At 44.3% G+C, this 16,372-nt stretch overlaps 1 long non-coding RNA gene and 1 other non-coding gene across 2 annotated transcripts; one reads left to right on the top strand and one right to left on the bottom strand.

The window, feature by feature from the left end:
• The first annotated feature begins 1,608 nt into the window (after positions 1-1,608).
• TRNAR-CCU (transfer RNA arginine (anticodon CCU)) lies at positions 1,609-1,681 on the top strand. The gene has a single exon. It is a non-coding gene; the product is annotated as a tRNA-Arg (tRNA).
• Positions 1,682-11,764: 10,083 nt separating this feature from the next.
• Positions 11,765-13,769, bottom strand: LOC148872138 (uncharacterized). The gene is made up of 4 exons (XR_016108066.1): positions 13,300-13,769; positions 13,103-13,204; positions 12,933-12,998; positions 11,765-12,805 (listed from the first exon to the last, which is right to left on the bottom strand). It is a non-coding gene; the product is annotated as an uncharacterized LOC148872138 (long non-coding RNA).
• Between the last annotated feature and the right edge of the window lie 2,603 nt (positions 13,770-16,372).

The raw sequence follows: 16,372 nt of genomic DNA, 5'->3' as shown, positions 1-16,372 counted from the left end.
ATAAATGGGTGCAAGGGAAACTAAGGCCGGCTACCAAGACTTGCTCAAAGACAGAGACCTCATTCTCATCATGCTCCCAAGGACGCTGGTTGAAGCCTGACAAGATAACATCAAGCACCTTGAAGATTCAATACCATTGATTATCCCATGGAGATCGGTGGGAGTTAGCCGACTTGAAGCCCCTTTGTAGGAACATCAACGCTCTTAGACTGGGGAACTCTCCCCAATTTGGGCATCAGCCTGCTCCTTTCCCTCGGAACTAAAACTAGAATCAGATATAACGAAGAAATGAAGACGACTCACCAAAGAAAGCTAAGGGGCCGAACCAACTTGACTGGACTCTCCTATCGCGTTCTAAGCTCTCTGACCACCCTCTACAGTATAGCTCTCATAAATGACAAGTGAAGTGGACCCCCTGGCTCCTTTATTTATAGGAAAAAGGCTCGGATTATCAACAAGTTTTCCCAAACTAACGAGCTGAACTGTCTTGAATTCATGACCTGACGAAAACTCGACTCTAGAGCATTTGACAAATCTGCCTAAAACCAAATTACTTCCTTCCTTCGTTCAAGTTGTTTACCTCGAGCTTAGAAGTGGGGACAACTAATGAAAGAAGATCTACACCTTCAATCACGAGTTGCTACGTAGTACCCTGAAATCGTTCTATTAACACCTCAATAGCATATGTGGCCATACCTCGCTCGACAGATCAGTTCATGTGGGCCAAACAATCTCCAACCTTGCTTAGCAGCACATCGTCAACTTGGCTTACAAGCTTGGAGCACGCGATCGGCTTGACAACTTCGCACTCTCAACCTAAATGTCTGACCTTAGCATGTATAATACATTATATATTTAATTATAATTATCTATTCATAATATATAGTATATAATATATTATATTTATAATTATCTATTCATAATATATAGTATATTATATATTATATATATTTATTGTCTCTATAATATAATACATTATATATTTATTTATAATACATGTTATAAATATAAAAAATCAAAATATTGAAGAACTGAACTGGTCAGTGGTATCGATTTGGAGATATGAAAAAACCGGTTGAACTGGTTAATTTAAAAAAAAAAAAAAAAAACCCTCATGATCCAATTAATTGAATCGTAAGCACCCCTAGCCCGACACGCAACAACCCGAACATGCCAGGCATGCTACAACCAAGCCTCGAGGTACGCTCACAATTTGGTTTACATTCTATAGCTTTGATCCTCTGCTTGACTATTCTCTTTTATATCGTACCTCGCTACTCATTTAACCGTTGGACTATTGAAGTCCCTTGTCTGGGTCATCCCTCAAGGCTATTTGACGTTGTTTGTCTTGTAGATTCAGCTGCTGACCTCACATCTACAGCTCTGAGCTGCCATTGCTACCCACAGTAACTCAGATATGCTTCTATTCACCCAAGATGTTTTCTTGGTGAAGCTAGTTTTATTAACTTCTTCGAAACGGTGTGAAACAAAAGCAACTCAATCAAATCTAAGGCCTTCCCAAACACGTTCTAGAGTTGTAATGTCCATTAGCATCAACCAATATGATACATGAAGGACTTAGACTTTATACATCTTTTAAATGACAAAGCGCCTGTAGCTCAGTGGATAGAGCGTCTGTTTCCTAAGCAGAAAGTCGTAGGTTCGATCCCTATCTGGCGCGTAAAAATGTTTTAATGGTTTCCATCTTACTACTACTGAGACGTTTTACCATTATGACAGGTATCTCGGTGATGAAACTCGTTTCCATCTTTGCCTGAATATTCTTTATGGATTGAGATAATAAACGAACGACGCAAAATATAGAAACTCAATATCTTTTTTTTTATGTATGGCTATATGATTTCGGACAACTCTTAAATGGGTAGTTTTGGCATGCTAATACATCTTTAGTCTGCAATTTGTGTGGATTTATCTCTGTTTCATTTCTCACTTTACAAAAGCATCTTCAAATGGTACAGGTGAATGGTATAACTGGATTTCTCCAAGCACAAGGGTGAAGCCTATTATTCTGTGATGAATTCAGTCATTGGACTTTTGCAGCTTGGAAAAGATCTCTCCACCTTCACTTCCTGGTCCCCCCCCCCCTAAACCAAATTCTATTTAGCAAGTTCAGGCCAAAGGAGTGATTTACGTAAAAGAGTACTCTAAGTAGAAAACATCAGAAAAATTAAGCCATGCTATACAGAACATGAGTAATTGCAGCCCCTTAGCTTACAAATACTGAGCAACAGAAACAAATATTGCAGAGCTTACTACAAGTCATTATCATTCATAAACTCTTCTGCTACAGTGGAAGTGGAACAAGAAAAGTGCATGTCAGACAGAAAAAACAGGAAATGATCAAATTTGATGAGTTTGATATTATCTTCTCTATTAGTAAGGATTGCCAGTGCAGTGAGTGTAACTTAGAATTATAAATTAATAGTTTAATCATGGCAAGAACAAGTTCCCTAAAATCATTCTGTAACTAGGTGCAACTGCAGATATAATACAATTTTATTGTAGCTGTTGAGATCAATATGACCATGTTTATGATAATTCAAAGGGTCCTTCCAATTCATGGTCCTCCAATGGTTTCTTAATAAATAGATTCTCAGATTTAAATGGTCGCACTGGAGTGGATTTTTGGGTGTTGTGCAAGTTCCTGCACTCTCTATGGTTCTAGGGCTTTTTTTTTATCATCTTGCTTTTGCAGATAGCACTACTATTTTCCTTAAAGACAGAAAATCTTCAATTGCTTCAATTGAATTCATGAAAAGCAGAAGCATTGAGGCACAATGTAAAAGTTCTTCAATTACTTTTAATGCATGTACTTGACACTTTCTTCATCAATTAATGGTTAAGTGCCTTCTGCAAGGTGATTGTCATTACAGACAAAGTAGAGAGTCTATTAAAGGCGAAGAAAGACAGCAGCTTTAAGTGTCACTGTTTTGTTTCAGAGCAGGTGAACACCTGCTAAAGAAGGTCTTGGGATAAGATTGCTTGAGGTTATAGACGGGCCTCATGACTAAAATAATTTACAGTACGTAATATGTGGTATTAGTTTTCGCTGAATAACTGAAAATGCATGTTTTGTCTGATTATGAAATATTGACTTTCTCTAATATTTTTTAATGATTCAGGAAGCATTGTACATGTTTCTTAGATGTGGGTTGATGGAAGGGGACAACTGTAATGTTGTATGTGAGCCAAAAACTCATTAGCGTTTTTTGGTTAATAGTACTATACTTTTGAATGAATATTTAATAGAAACCATAGTACTTACAAAAAAAATTATGGCTAAATAATGTGAAGGCAAAAATAAGGGGTGGATTCGAGCCGAGCTGAGCTAAATAGTATGAGGCTCGAGCTCAGCTTAAGACTGTTCAATAAGGCTCGAGTTCGGTTCGAGCCATGCAGTGAGTGTAACTCAAAGTTATAAATTAATAGTTTAATCATGGAAAGAACATGTTCCCTAAAATTATTATAATTATTAATTTTTTCATATCAAATAAAAATTAATTTTTTTACTTTTATAAAGCATTTGACTCACAGTCAAGCTCAAGTCGAGCCGAGTTCTAGCTTATGAGCTTTTGAGTCGAGCTGATCTTAAGCTCAAGTCTCTAGCTCGAACTAAGCTCTAGCTCAAGCCTCATACTATCTTTGCAAGCCAACCTCAAATAGCTAACTATTCAGCTCGGCTCAAATCCACCCCTACTGGTAGGGAAAGTGGCGTTTGAGAATAAACCCATAAACATTGCGAAATCACTAAATATATGTAGGAAAATTGGGTTTGCGCTTCTGCTGGATCTTTCATTCTCATTGAGGAAGATGATGAACAACACTATTCCCCACCCCTAATACTCTCATCCAAAAGAGCCAACCTCCCTATTCACCGACCTCTCTTTGTCTTTTAGAGAGAACGCTCCCATCCAAGCCTTACCCTACCTACAATAGAATCTCTGGCTCGACCTTTGATCAAAGAGAATGTCCTCAAGAAGAATCAACCTTCCCACCATCCCCGAAGAGCAGAGCAACGCCCCGGAGAACACCAATCTTAGGGTGGAAAACTAGCCTGAAATGAAAATGCCTATCCAAACTGACATCAAGATACTTTCAAACAAGGTGTACGAGTTCGAAACACTCTTTGAAAACAAATTCAGAAGGCTCAAACAGATGCAGGAGGAAACGGGGAGCGCCCTACAGATCTTAATCAATCATTCAACCCAAGCCGAACAAACCCCCACCACCACTCTTGCAAACGTACCCAACCCCAATTGCCATGCTACTAGCCAAACCTCCGCTATCCCCGAGCAGCCGAACAGGGCCAACCCAACCCTCGACCCAAACAGGCCACCAACCCGCCCACCAATCTCTTGCCTTTCCCTACACTGACCCGATAACAGAGGCCCCTCTGAGCCGAGACGAGCCGAGGGAGTACGTCTAGGGGTTGGTAGTTGAAAGCCACAATCGAGCCTAGGTTTTGGCCATCTTGCAAAAGCCTTATTCTGACCGTATCCTGTACAAACCCTACCCTTTTGGATACACCCCTCCTCAACAATAGCCACAATATGACAGATAGAGAGGCAGCCCGCAAGAGTACATCAGCAAGTTTTAGGACACCCTTGGTTCCTTCGCTCTTGACGGGGACCTCAAAGTACACGAGTTCTCAAAGCCATTGACTGACCCGATGTACACATGGCTTGTGAGTGTCACCCCTGGGAGCATCGGTTCATGGGGTGTCTAGCCAAGAAGTTCCTATCAAAATGGTTCACCCTGGAAAGAAAACTAACAATGGCCGATTTGCGGAACGTAGAGCAAGGACTAGGGGAGGACCTTCTGGCTTACGTCATGAGGTTCCAGAAACAAACACACTCTGTCTTCGAAGAATACACCATGAAAAGAAGTTTTGATGAGTAGTGTATGCAAGGCATGTGCCCCACTTGCAAGATCAGCATCGAGAACATTGAAGTCGAGACCTTTAGCCAACCTCTGGAGGTACGCAAATAGGACGGCGTGAACTGTCAAGGACACCTCACCATTCAATAGAAATGAGGCATATGCAGTCAACAAGAAGCCCAGAAATAGTGGAGGAGTTAAACAAGGGTCTTACCAGTGGGACAATGCCTCAAGAAAAAGGACGTCCCTCCTCCCTTCCCTTGCACAAGGGAGGTGGTGATAATGATATTGAACAAGTTAGTTGAAGACAGGGCCATCAAACTACTGCCACCAGTAGTAGGAGTGGACCCAAAAAAAGACAAGCACGGTGGGAGATGGTGCAACTTCCATCAGTTGCTGCATCATGACCTAATGGATTGTTTTACCTTGAGAAGGATATTTGTACAGAAGGTAAATCTAGACCAGTTTGTCAAAAAGGACCCGACATGTGTAGAAACTAACTCCCTCCCAACCCATACCCAAGGAGGCGGCATCAATGTAGTAGGAGCAACCGGTTTAGTACTAGTCCAATGCTCTAATAGAAAAGCTAGAGCACAGTCAAGAGCTACAACAATTCTTCACCAAGCAAGGGGCCAACATAATAACACAGAAACTGGCTATCAGAGCACTGACGGAAGTCTTCAGGCACCCGCTACAACCTTACAACTGTAACCACAATAGTGTGGAATTCATAGTAGAAGACATGGTGGCCGCTGACCCCCACCACAACAGACCTCTATACATCATAGGTGAAAATAGGGGGCTTTGAAATGAGAAGATCGATGGTTGACCCAGGAAGCTCTGTCAACCTTATTTCCATCCACACGCTAGAATTGATAAAGGTCCAAAAAGAAAACATCAAAGGACTGCCACTAGAATTCAATGGGAACGCGGCCATCACGGAAGGATCTATTGAGTTGCAGGTAGCATTAGGCCCATTTAGCATCATGTAGGAGTTTCAGGTATTCCCAGGGAGGACTTCTTTCCATGCTCTCTTGGAATGCCCACTGATACATGACTGGGTCCTCGTCCCATCGACATATCACCAATGCATCAAAGCCAGACATTGGGGACAATCAACCAAGATCCTAGCCATTAGGGCCCCCTTCGACAAGTCAGAGATGCACCTACAGGACACCATGTACTTCACAGATCTGGTAGACGTAGGGGAGATGAGGATAGCCAATATTAAGGGGATAAAGCTGCCCCATCCCATAGAAAGCAAACCTGCGGATACCGCCGAATGAAAGAAAAGAAGCAGATGCATCCAAGTGACGGGGAATGACGAAAAAGACTATTACACCATCGTCGAGGATCATGAGAACAACAAACTACCCGCAACCAAGAAGGCCATTCCCAATGTATGATTTTGTAAATTATGATATATTTTGTTTGCTAAATATAGCCCTATCGCAACTTGTAACAATAGTAAAGGTCTTTTTCAAAAAGATCACACCTAATGTATGACCCATTACTGATGTGTTGGCAAATAGAATACATATTTATTTGCCAAAAAGTCACTATAATCATCTAATGGAAGACTATAAGTAACGTTTCAACCAACACCACTTCACTGCATTGCAAATCGATGTCACTATGGTAATACCATTAAACAATAATTCGGCCATTGAGAATGACACAAAGGTATGACATCTAACCACAACCCTATCAGACACAAAACCCCCAAAATTTGAGACAAATAATAATGTGAGCATAGTGCCTCCTAGGTGCATGATGGATTCCATTGACACAGAGAAGAACCATTAGATGAAATCAACTTAGCAGTTGATGGAAAAGAGAAAAAACGGTTATACATATCTGCCAAATTAGCAACCAAAGACAAAGAAAGTCTCATTGACTTCTAAAAGGTATGGAACTACATCCTTATCACAAAAACCTTAGAACTCGAAAAATAGTCTAACCTGTGTACTCTCATAGAGTTTCAGGATGTGTTCGTCTGGTCATACGACCAGATGCCGGGATTAGATCTAGACCTCGTTAGACACTCCCTGTGCATAGACCCCAAATTCCGGCCAATTAAAAAGATGCAAAGGATTTTCAAGCGGCAATAACCCTGAAGATAAAAGAGGAAGTAGAGTGGCTCCTAAAAGTGGGTTTTATCAAACCTATAGCACACCCTTAATGGCTAGCCAATATAGTCCCAATAAAGAAGAAGAACGGACAACTCATGTTAGTATTTCCCTACCTAGTCCCTTTAGCAATAGCACATCACCCAAATATAACCCCACCTTATCGTAGATGTTGTGTCAACTTTAGGGACCTAAACAAGGCTTTCCCAAAAGATGAGTTCCCTCTACCCAATATGGAGGTAGTGATAGACTCGACTGTGGAACACAAGCTCTTCTCCTTCCTAGACACCTATAGTGGGTACAACCAGATACTTATGGATTCTGCAGACGCACCCCACATAGCCTTTAGGACACTGATAGGGAATTTCTACTACAAGATGATGCCCTTCGACCTGAAGAATGTGAGATCAACATACCAGAGAATGATGACTAGCATCTTCCATGACATGATACACAAAGAAATCAAATGCTATGTGGATGACATAGTTGTTAAAGAAAAGAAGAAAGAGGGTCACTCCAAAGTATTAAGGAAAGTCTTCACCCGATTTAAGGAATTCAAGCTAAGGTTAAATCCGCTAAAATGTTCATTTGGGGTGCAGTCAGGCAAGTTACTAGGCTATAGAGTAGAGCAGAAAAGTATACACGTGGATGAGAGTAAGGTTAAAGCCATCCTAGATCTCCCACCTCCATCCGACGTGTCTCAACTAAAAACTTTCTTAGGAAAGGTTTCATACCTAAGGAGGTTCCTCCCTAGCTTTGCGCATGCAGCGTTGCCACTTATGAAGTTAGTCAAGAAGTGTGTCAAGTTTGAATGGACCTAGGAGTATCAACAGACATTTGAACAACTGAAAGAAACCCTCACTAGGGTCCCAACAATGTCATCACCCAAGGACGAGCGAGAATTTAGGATATATATTGCAACAGGGTCAGAGGCCATAGGATGCCTACTGGTGTAGGAGGATGGCGATAGAGTGGAACTCCCAATATACTATGCCAGTAAAACCCTCAAACCAACCGAGAAAATTTATTCCCACATGGAACAGTAGTGTCTAGTGCTAGTCTTTGCTATACAGAAATTTAGGCACTACATCCTAGGACAAAAAGTGAGGTTCATCGCACGGAGTGACCTAATCAAGTTCTTCATGGACAAACCTCCACTTTCCGGCAGACTCGTTAAGTGGATGATGCAGCTCAATGAATACACAATAGAATACATCCAACTGAGGTCCATTAGGTGCCAAGCAACAGTAGATCTATTGGCCACTTTCCCCTCAAGTAGTGATTTTCCCTTATCGGATGAAGTACTTGGAGACACACCTATGATTGTCGTGGCCGAAAGAAATGGGTGGGTCCTAACCTTGGGTCCTGACCTTCGACGGGAGTAGCATTGGCACCTCGACCGGTGTCGGGCTAACCCTAACCTCACTTGGTAAACAAATGTCAGCTTACTCCTTCAAACTCCAGTTCCCTTGTTCACACAACGTAGCCGAGTACGAGGCCTTGGTCCTCGGTCTAATCAAAGTAATAGAAGCCAGTGCAAAGAAGATAAAGGTGATCGATGATTTTAAAATAGTGATTGGGCAGCTTGACGGAAGTACATAAGCAAAGGAGGTGACCATCCTACCATATAGGGCCTTGATTCAAAGGTTAGTCCGCAACCTGGATGTAGATTTCAAACACCAAAATAGAGTAAAAAATAAGTTCACTGACGTGCTAGCTTCCTTGGGGTCCATGATACAAGCTAGCACGAAACCAATAGAGATCACCATCCAGTCAGTCGATAAACACTCAATTGTCACTCTGAGGGATTGGATAGAAGAGAAGCATGAAACAACAACGGACGATTGGAGGTATGAAATAATTCAAAAGTTGAAAAGTCAGACCATAGGAACACATGATATCAAGTTGATCGCAAACTTTCAGCTCATGAATGGTGCACTGTACCACAAATAATTAGACGGAGTACGAAAGAGATGCTTAGGGAAAAGTGGGACTCTACCAAGGTGCAGCGAAAATGCAACAAATGTATCCCACAAGCGGACGACAGAGTATAACTTATGGTTTGTGAGGAGGACTAAAGGAGGATTTATATAAAATTTCTGAAAGACCACACATCACCCATTGACACTACACTAAGGAGGAGGTTAGCATCCAAGGCTAGGCAGTTTTATCTCTAGGATGGAATGCTATATAGAAAGTAACACACATGAAAACCTTTGTGATGCTCGGCTGGTGATGAGATCAACAAGGTACTAGAGGCAGCCCAAAGCTTTGAACCTATGGCCCATCAAGCACAGTTAGTGTCACACAACCATATCCTAGACTTAGGTTTCTACAGGCCAACCATGATGGAGGATACGCAAAGACACGTACGCAGATGCCACAAGTGCTAAATCCATAGTGAAAGAATTAACAAACCTGCTAATATTCTCCACCCTATCTTCACACCTTGGCTATTCCACACTTGGGGGGTAGACCTCATAGGCAAAATACACCTACCTTCCAGAGGGTACTACTTCATTATAATGGCTATAGACTATTTCACCAAATGGGCAGAGGCCATACCCTTGCGACTAATCTACGTGGAAAACATATCCAATTTCCTAAGATAGAACATAGTCCATAGATTCAAAGTCCCAATGCAGATACTAACAGACAACGACCTATCCATCAAAAACCAAGAAGTCCACAACCTCCTAGGGCAATAAGGTGCAAGATTAGGAACATCAACAACATATTACCCACAAGGAAATGGACAAGCAGAAGACACAAACAAGACTTTACTGAGGATGTTAAGTAAAGAAGTGGATGACAACCAAAAGGATTGGGCAGAAAAGTTGTCAGAAAACCTTTGGGCTTATCGCACCTCTATCAAAAACAGTACACAAGGCGACGCCCTACTCATTGGTGTACAATCAGGAAGTAGTACTACCAGAGGACATGGATTAGTTACTTGAAAACAAGCTCGAGGTAATTAATGAGGTTAGAAACATAGCCTTGCAAAAACAAACCAAGTATAAACAGGCCCTAGCCACAAGCCTCAACAGACATCTGAGACCGAGAAGCTTCAAAGAAGGAGATAAGGTACTAAAGACAATGATCAACGTTAGATAGGTCAAGTCTACAGGAAGATTCGCCCTAACATGGGAGGGGTTGTATCTGATAAAAGAAAACCATACTTCGGGCTATTATGTATTAAAAACTATAGACACAGAAGAAGATGACAAAACAATCAATGGCTATTGGTTGAAATCTTACTTTGAGTAATTCTGTATTTTTGTAATTTCACTACTACATGTACCCATTCCATGAATAAATGTGCAATGTTTCATCATATCTGCTTCCTTATTGAACTCTATTACTAATGCATGTAATTCGCACATTTTGCGATAAAGTTTCTTTCCTTTCATATGGTTCTTATTAGGATAAAGTTTCTTTCATTTCTGATTGCAATAAAGTCTACATGCACTCACTCCCGACAACCCTGGGGAAGCCTTGATAGCCCCAGGCATTGCCATTCCCTGGCCAGTTCCAGGATGCCGTGGCCGATTCCATGATGCCGCATGCTCCATACGAAGTCCCTAGCAACCCTAGGTGCAGTCAAAACCCTGGCAGCCCCAGGCACTCCCATTCCCTAACTGGTTCCACGATGTCGCATTCTCCATGCGAAGGCCCTAACAACCCCAGGCACAGTCAAAGTCTTAGCATCCCTAGTCACTCTCATTCCCTAGCCGATTCTAGGGTGTTGTGGCCGGTTCCACGATGCTGCATGCTCCATGCAAAGGCCCTGGCAACCCAGGCGCAGTCAAAGCCCTGACAGCCCCAAGCACTCTCATTCCCTGGCTGGTTCTAGGACGTTGTGGCCGGTTCCACGATGCCGCATGCTCCATGAGAAGGCCATGGTAACCCTAGGCACAGTCAAAGCCTTGGCAGCCCTAGGCACTCACATTCCCTAGCTGATTCCACAATGTCGCATGTTCCATGCGAAGGCCCTGACAACCCAGTTACAATCAAAGCCCTGGCAGCCCAAAGTACTCTCATTCCCTAGCCAGTTCCAGGCAACCCCAGACTTGCACTCATATCACCTGGTAACCCCAGTCAACCCTTGGGGGTGGGGGGCTTTGACGACAAAGATATGACCCCTATCCAATCTACAACTATAGACACTTTCTCCAAATGCAATGATCTAAAGGGGGGTAAACCCCACCGCAGAAGTATTCATGCGATGGAGTAACAGTGCTTGCGCTGCAATAAAGTTTATTATGCCAGTTCTAATATTTGCAAAACATTTCCCAACGTTAGTAAGCGTTCGCAACTCTCAGCGACACAAACTAGGCCTCCTAGATAAAGTACACGTGCAGTATCGTTTTCATTTACGCGTAATTAGTGATTGATTACGGACATAACGATGCCCAACCACCTTTAATCTCTACAAAGTACTTATTTTGCAACAGAACGCGCAAAATGCATAACTTCGAACAATCTGACTAACATTTGGCATCCGCACTGAAATGGATTTTGACAAAGTCCTACAGATTACATGATTCTGAAAAGAAAACGGCACCACAAAAAGCCTAGACTATTTCTCACATGTGACAGAAATTTATTTTCGATAAAGTATCTCCCCGGCAAGTCATAAGAAAAGCTCCCCATAGGGAGCTCGAATACAAATAATCATAATAAGAATAGAGGCAAAGTAACTAAAACACACGACCACAAAAACATCGAAAGACAAATTCAGCAAAAAAAAATGGTTTTTTTCATTTCATAAAACACTTTTTTTTTTGCAACAAAAGTTCTACAATTAGGAGCGAGCCTAACATTGCCTTATCTCAACAATAGACTCCAAAATTTGGCTGCACCCCTCAAAGCTCTTTAGGCCTTCTAACTCCGCCTCGTAGTCAGTGAGTTTTAGTTTGAGTTCCTCTAGTTTACCCGCAACTTTGGCAATACTGGCCTCGACCACCTTTCGAGGGAGACGCACATCTTTCATTGACTAGAATAGTACTTGCTGCGGTACATTTACACCAACTTTCCAAAATGCATGCGCTAATACCACGACCCTGCGCTCGATGTCAAACATATCAAAGCCCATCACAGCAGAAGTCTTGCACACCCCTAGCCAACATGCAAAGATAGACCACGAGAGTTCTTTAGCAGGCGTGTTCATTATACGCTCCATCATTGTGACAACGGTGTTCAACGCAGGCCCGATGACCAATGGATGAAAATTTGCCTGAGGGAGCCACCCATGTCGTACAACCGTCGAGGCAAACCCAACCACTAAGCGGGAAATAGAGTACTTCTCACCCTGTCGGCAGCCCTGAAATTCCACAGGATCTTGTGTCTGATAACCTAGGGAAGGGATAGTATGATTGTCACAATACTCCCTCAACTCTCAAAAGATTTGGGCTAATTCCTCCTTGTAGGTCAGCTCTTCCGACAGAAAGATAATCCCAGGCTCCGCATAAGTATCCCCAGACTGACTGTCCATGCCTTCAGGGGCCCCAACTTCCACGACGGGAGACGTAGGTTTAACCGAGGACCTAAGTCCTGCATCTGCGGGGGCTTCAGGCACGACAATGGCATCAACAGAAGGTTCTTCACAATAAGCCATTGTGTCTGTGGCAGTAGTCGCCCGATCCGCCTAACCTGCCTCCTAAAGCACAATATCAGGGGCGACGTTGCTACCACCAACGTCCCCCACAACTCTTGAACCGGGACTGGGGGTCTGCATTGATCTTAATTCCTCAGCCAGGCATCTAAAGAAAGGTGAGCTTGGCACGCCGAAAGGACACGCAACAAAAGGTACCCACGATAAAGTCAGACACACGCGGTTAGTTACAACAACTCTGGATATGGGCAAGGTAGCAAAACGGTTAACAAAGAACAAATAACGCTTACCTCTTGACCCAACTTACTGACCCCCAAAACAACCACGCTGGGTTGAGCCTCCTCGGAGTCCACCCGCTTCAAAATAAAAGACTGTATAACCGTTAGTCATCACAATGTGAAACAAGCATAACAAATCAAAAAATGATGAAAATAATAAACATGGACGCTAAGTTACTCACCAAATTCACCTTATCAGGGGAGTTAACTGGGACCCCCGATGACCGCTCACAAGGAGCTACTAGAACCTCTGTGTCCAGCTGAACCCCATCATTCTCCATAGACTGCAAGAACGACAAAGCAAACAGTACCAGTTCAATTCCACTGCGATAACACAAACGCGAAAGGTAAACAGAAGGTAATGGCAAGAGTCACATACCGACGAATTATCTATAGGAGCTGGCTTTGGGCAAGGGGGGGCCTTCCTCTTCATCCACCCACTCGAAAATTGGACGATGGCACTCACGGGAGAGGGCACCACAACCGGTAAGTTCACTGGCTCTACGACTGGTGCAGTCTCCTTCATGGGGGGGAGGACGTTGTAGAATCCTGACCATTAGCAGCACGGGTTTCTCACACATGCGATGAAGTCACAGTCATGTCCATAGATGTTGTCGTAGTCGAAGGCGAGAAGGAGCGCGCCACCCTCACCGACCTTGCCCTCTTCGCAATAGGAGTACGACTGCTTTCCCCTAACTCCAAAACTAGGGACCTCCTCTGGCGTTTAGCCCCAATCTTCTCGGACGTCCCCAGCACCGTAGAGGATGGGATGTCACCCCGTTTCGTAGCATGACCCTCTAGAGGAGCCAAAGAGTAACGGAGTTGGGGGGTCCTCCTGACCAACTCCCGGAAACCCCCAAAAAATGCACAAAGATAAGAAGATTGGAGGGTCCTACAACCCTGCACCCTCGACAACCAAGCCACTGGTAAACGCGAACACCCCGGAAAAGCACGACCATAGCACCGAACCCAGAAGACGTCCTCTCCCCAAGATTGCAGAAACTGGCCACCCAGGTCATCATAACCAAATTGGCACATTACCCAGTCCAGGCGGTAGGCCGCCAATTACGCTTCACCCGTGCGATCAAGGTAAGCCACTACCCCAGGCCACGTAACCAGTCGCGTGATCCCCGCAGCAGGATTATCAATGTCTACTGCGCACTCTTGATCGTCGTCACTGGGAACAGGTATGCCGACGCAGAACAAAATTGCATTGCGAACAGGATGAGCATACGCCCTTCATACAAAGCCGTCTAGTGAAGCCAACTTCATGTTGATCTCGGTCATCTTAAAGCTCTTGCGACGAGCAGCCTGAAGCCAACGCTTCCCTCTCCAAACATCAAAAACCTTTTCTTCGACCTCTTTCCCTTGCAAAGTGGCAATGGGAACCCGGATGTGTGCAATGCGGCGTGGAGTGACACTGAGATCAAGATGCTCGCATAAGAACATTCAGAGAAATGACACATAGACATAACTAACACGCCTCTTACAGCTCGGGTCCACCAGCTGATGGACAGTGTCATCCAGCTGCTCGTAGAGATAACCCAAAAACATTGAGGCCAGAGGAAGTTGATGGTCAGTCGCGGCAAGCATGGCAAGAGGCACTAAGGAGGTGCACAACCCGTAATCGGGTGGACCAGGAAAAGGAAAACGAGAAGTAATGTACAAAATGAAGGCCATGAGATGGCACTGACTATCCATGCCCCTCACCATTGCACACTGTGAGACTCGAACCAGAATTCTAACCAGTGATCAAAAGACATCTTCCCCCGCGATGTTGTCCGATCCTCTTGCGCTTTGAACATTGCGATCTCGTGGAGGAGCTTGTCACACAACTCCCTATAGTCCACAAGAATAGACTTAATATGCTGAAGATGATGGGAAGATATGGCACCCCCAACCGGTAAGGCCAACGGAGCAGCTACATCCTCAACCATAACAGTAAACTCCCTAAAAGTGCCAAAGAATGTATGGGTACGACAACACCAATGCTCCAGCAAACGACCAACGTACTTCACACCCTCCCTCCTCCCAGAGAGACCCATATAACAGTCTACAAGCCTCAGCAAACTGGAATCCTACAATATCCGGTAGTACATAGGGTTTTCAAAAATATATTCCACCCAACTAATATAGCTATTGGGGGATTTTGCACTATCAGCCCTAGATTCTTGGCTTTTGTAGGACATGGACTGGTCTGATTGACCACACAAGCACAACAATTCATTTGCACGAATGGAATCGAATAATGCCCTCTACACCCCTTGACACTGGGGCCGGAGGCCAAAAACCCTATTCCCCCTCGACAGCTATAGCTGCCTCTCTCTCTCCTGTACTAACTTTGTCGGGTCCAATTTCCTAACAAAATCGTAGAAGGGACAACCAACACATGACAGAAGCAACGGCTCAGCACGGTAGTACGCTCAAGGCGTGAGCTCCGAGAGGAGGAACTAGCAGTCCGAGCTCCCCCAAAGGAGCCCGAACTCCCCCTTTGACCCCGAGCCTTACGAGAAGTGCAAAGGGCAACAACTCGAACTGACCCACCCCAAGGCAGTTCGGGCCACACCTCTATCCGAACTCAAGACTTCACCTCGCACACCACTCCAGCACTTCGTCTCCAGGCCACCGAACTGAACGACCATACCTGACACCAAAGGAGTCCATATCCTAAAGTGGCGCACCTGACTAATTTAGGATCTGACGCTTAACAGCCGCACTTCAACGGCCACCTGCCACTGCCACCTCCAGTCACAGAAACGGCTCCGACAAAGAGATCAGTGGTGGTTGCCTGCCCCAGCAGAGGTGATGACACCCAAACTGGCAGAAGTGCAGAGGTAATGATACCCGACCTGACAGGAGCTTAGGAGTGAGTGCACGAAGTGGTTATAAAAGGCCCTCTTCCCCCCAAGAATGAGGTACGTGATAACTTTGCGCTATCTGGTTTTGATCTTGCCTTTGAGAAAATACTAACTTGAGCTTCGGAGCAATCTCACCGGGTTCCTCCACGGAGATTCCTTGCCTTCTTCTCCGTTTCAGGCACCTGTTGCTCTAGTTAGAGGCAAGGTCGTTGACAGCTAGGACCGACCGGATTGTGCTAGATCATTTGGCGCCGTCTGTGGGAATACGCTTCTAAAAGCCTCCCTCTAAAACTTTCATAGCATCTTCTGACCAAGAAACCCCAACACCTATGGCTTTTTCCAGCAATGTCGGACATAGCACGGAGATGAACGCCACCGAGGAACAACTTCAAGTCCCCATGGTATGTATCGGACAGTTCACCATCCCCCTTTCGGTGGATGGGACCCCCAGCCTAAGTACGCCACGAACAGTGGCGCCTATGAATCTTCCCTCCATGAACGTCCCCCTTCCTCCTATTGGAACCACCTTTGCTGAACCTACCATTGTTCCCCCGACAACTAGCCAGAACCAATTCGATGACTTGATGCATGGCA

This window comes from Nelumbo lutea, chromosome 2 (assembly GCF_056320005.1).
Source record: "Nelumbo lutea isolate HS-2025 chromosome 2, American lotus-T2T, whole genome shotgun sequence".
In the NCBI taxonomy this organism is placed as follows: Eukaryota; Viridiplantae; Streptophyta; class Magnoliopsida; order Proteales; family Nelumbonaceae; genus Nelumbo; species Nelumbo lutea.
This window is presented reverse-complemented; position numbering and strand designations above follow the sequence as displayed.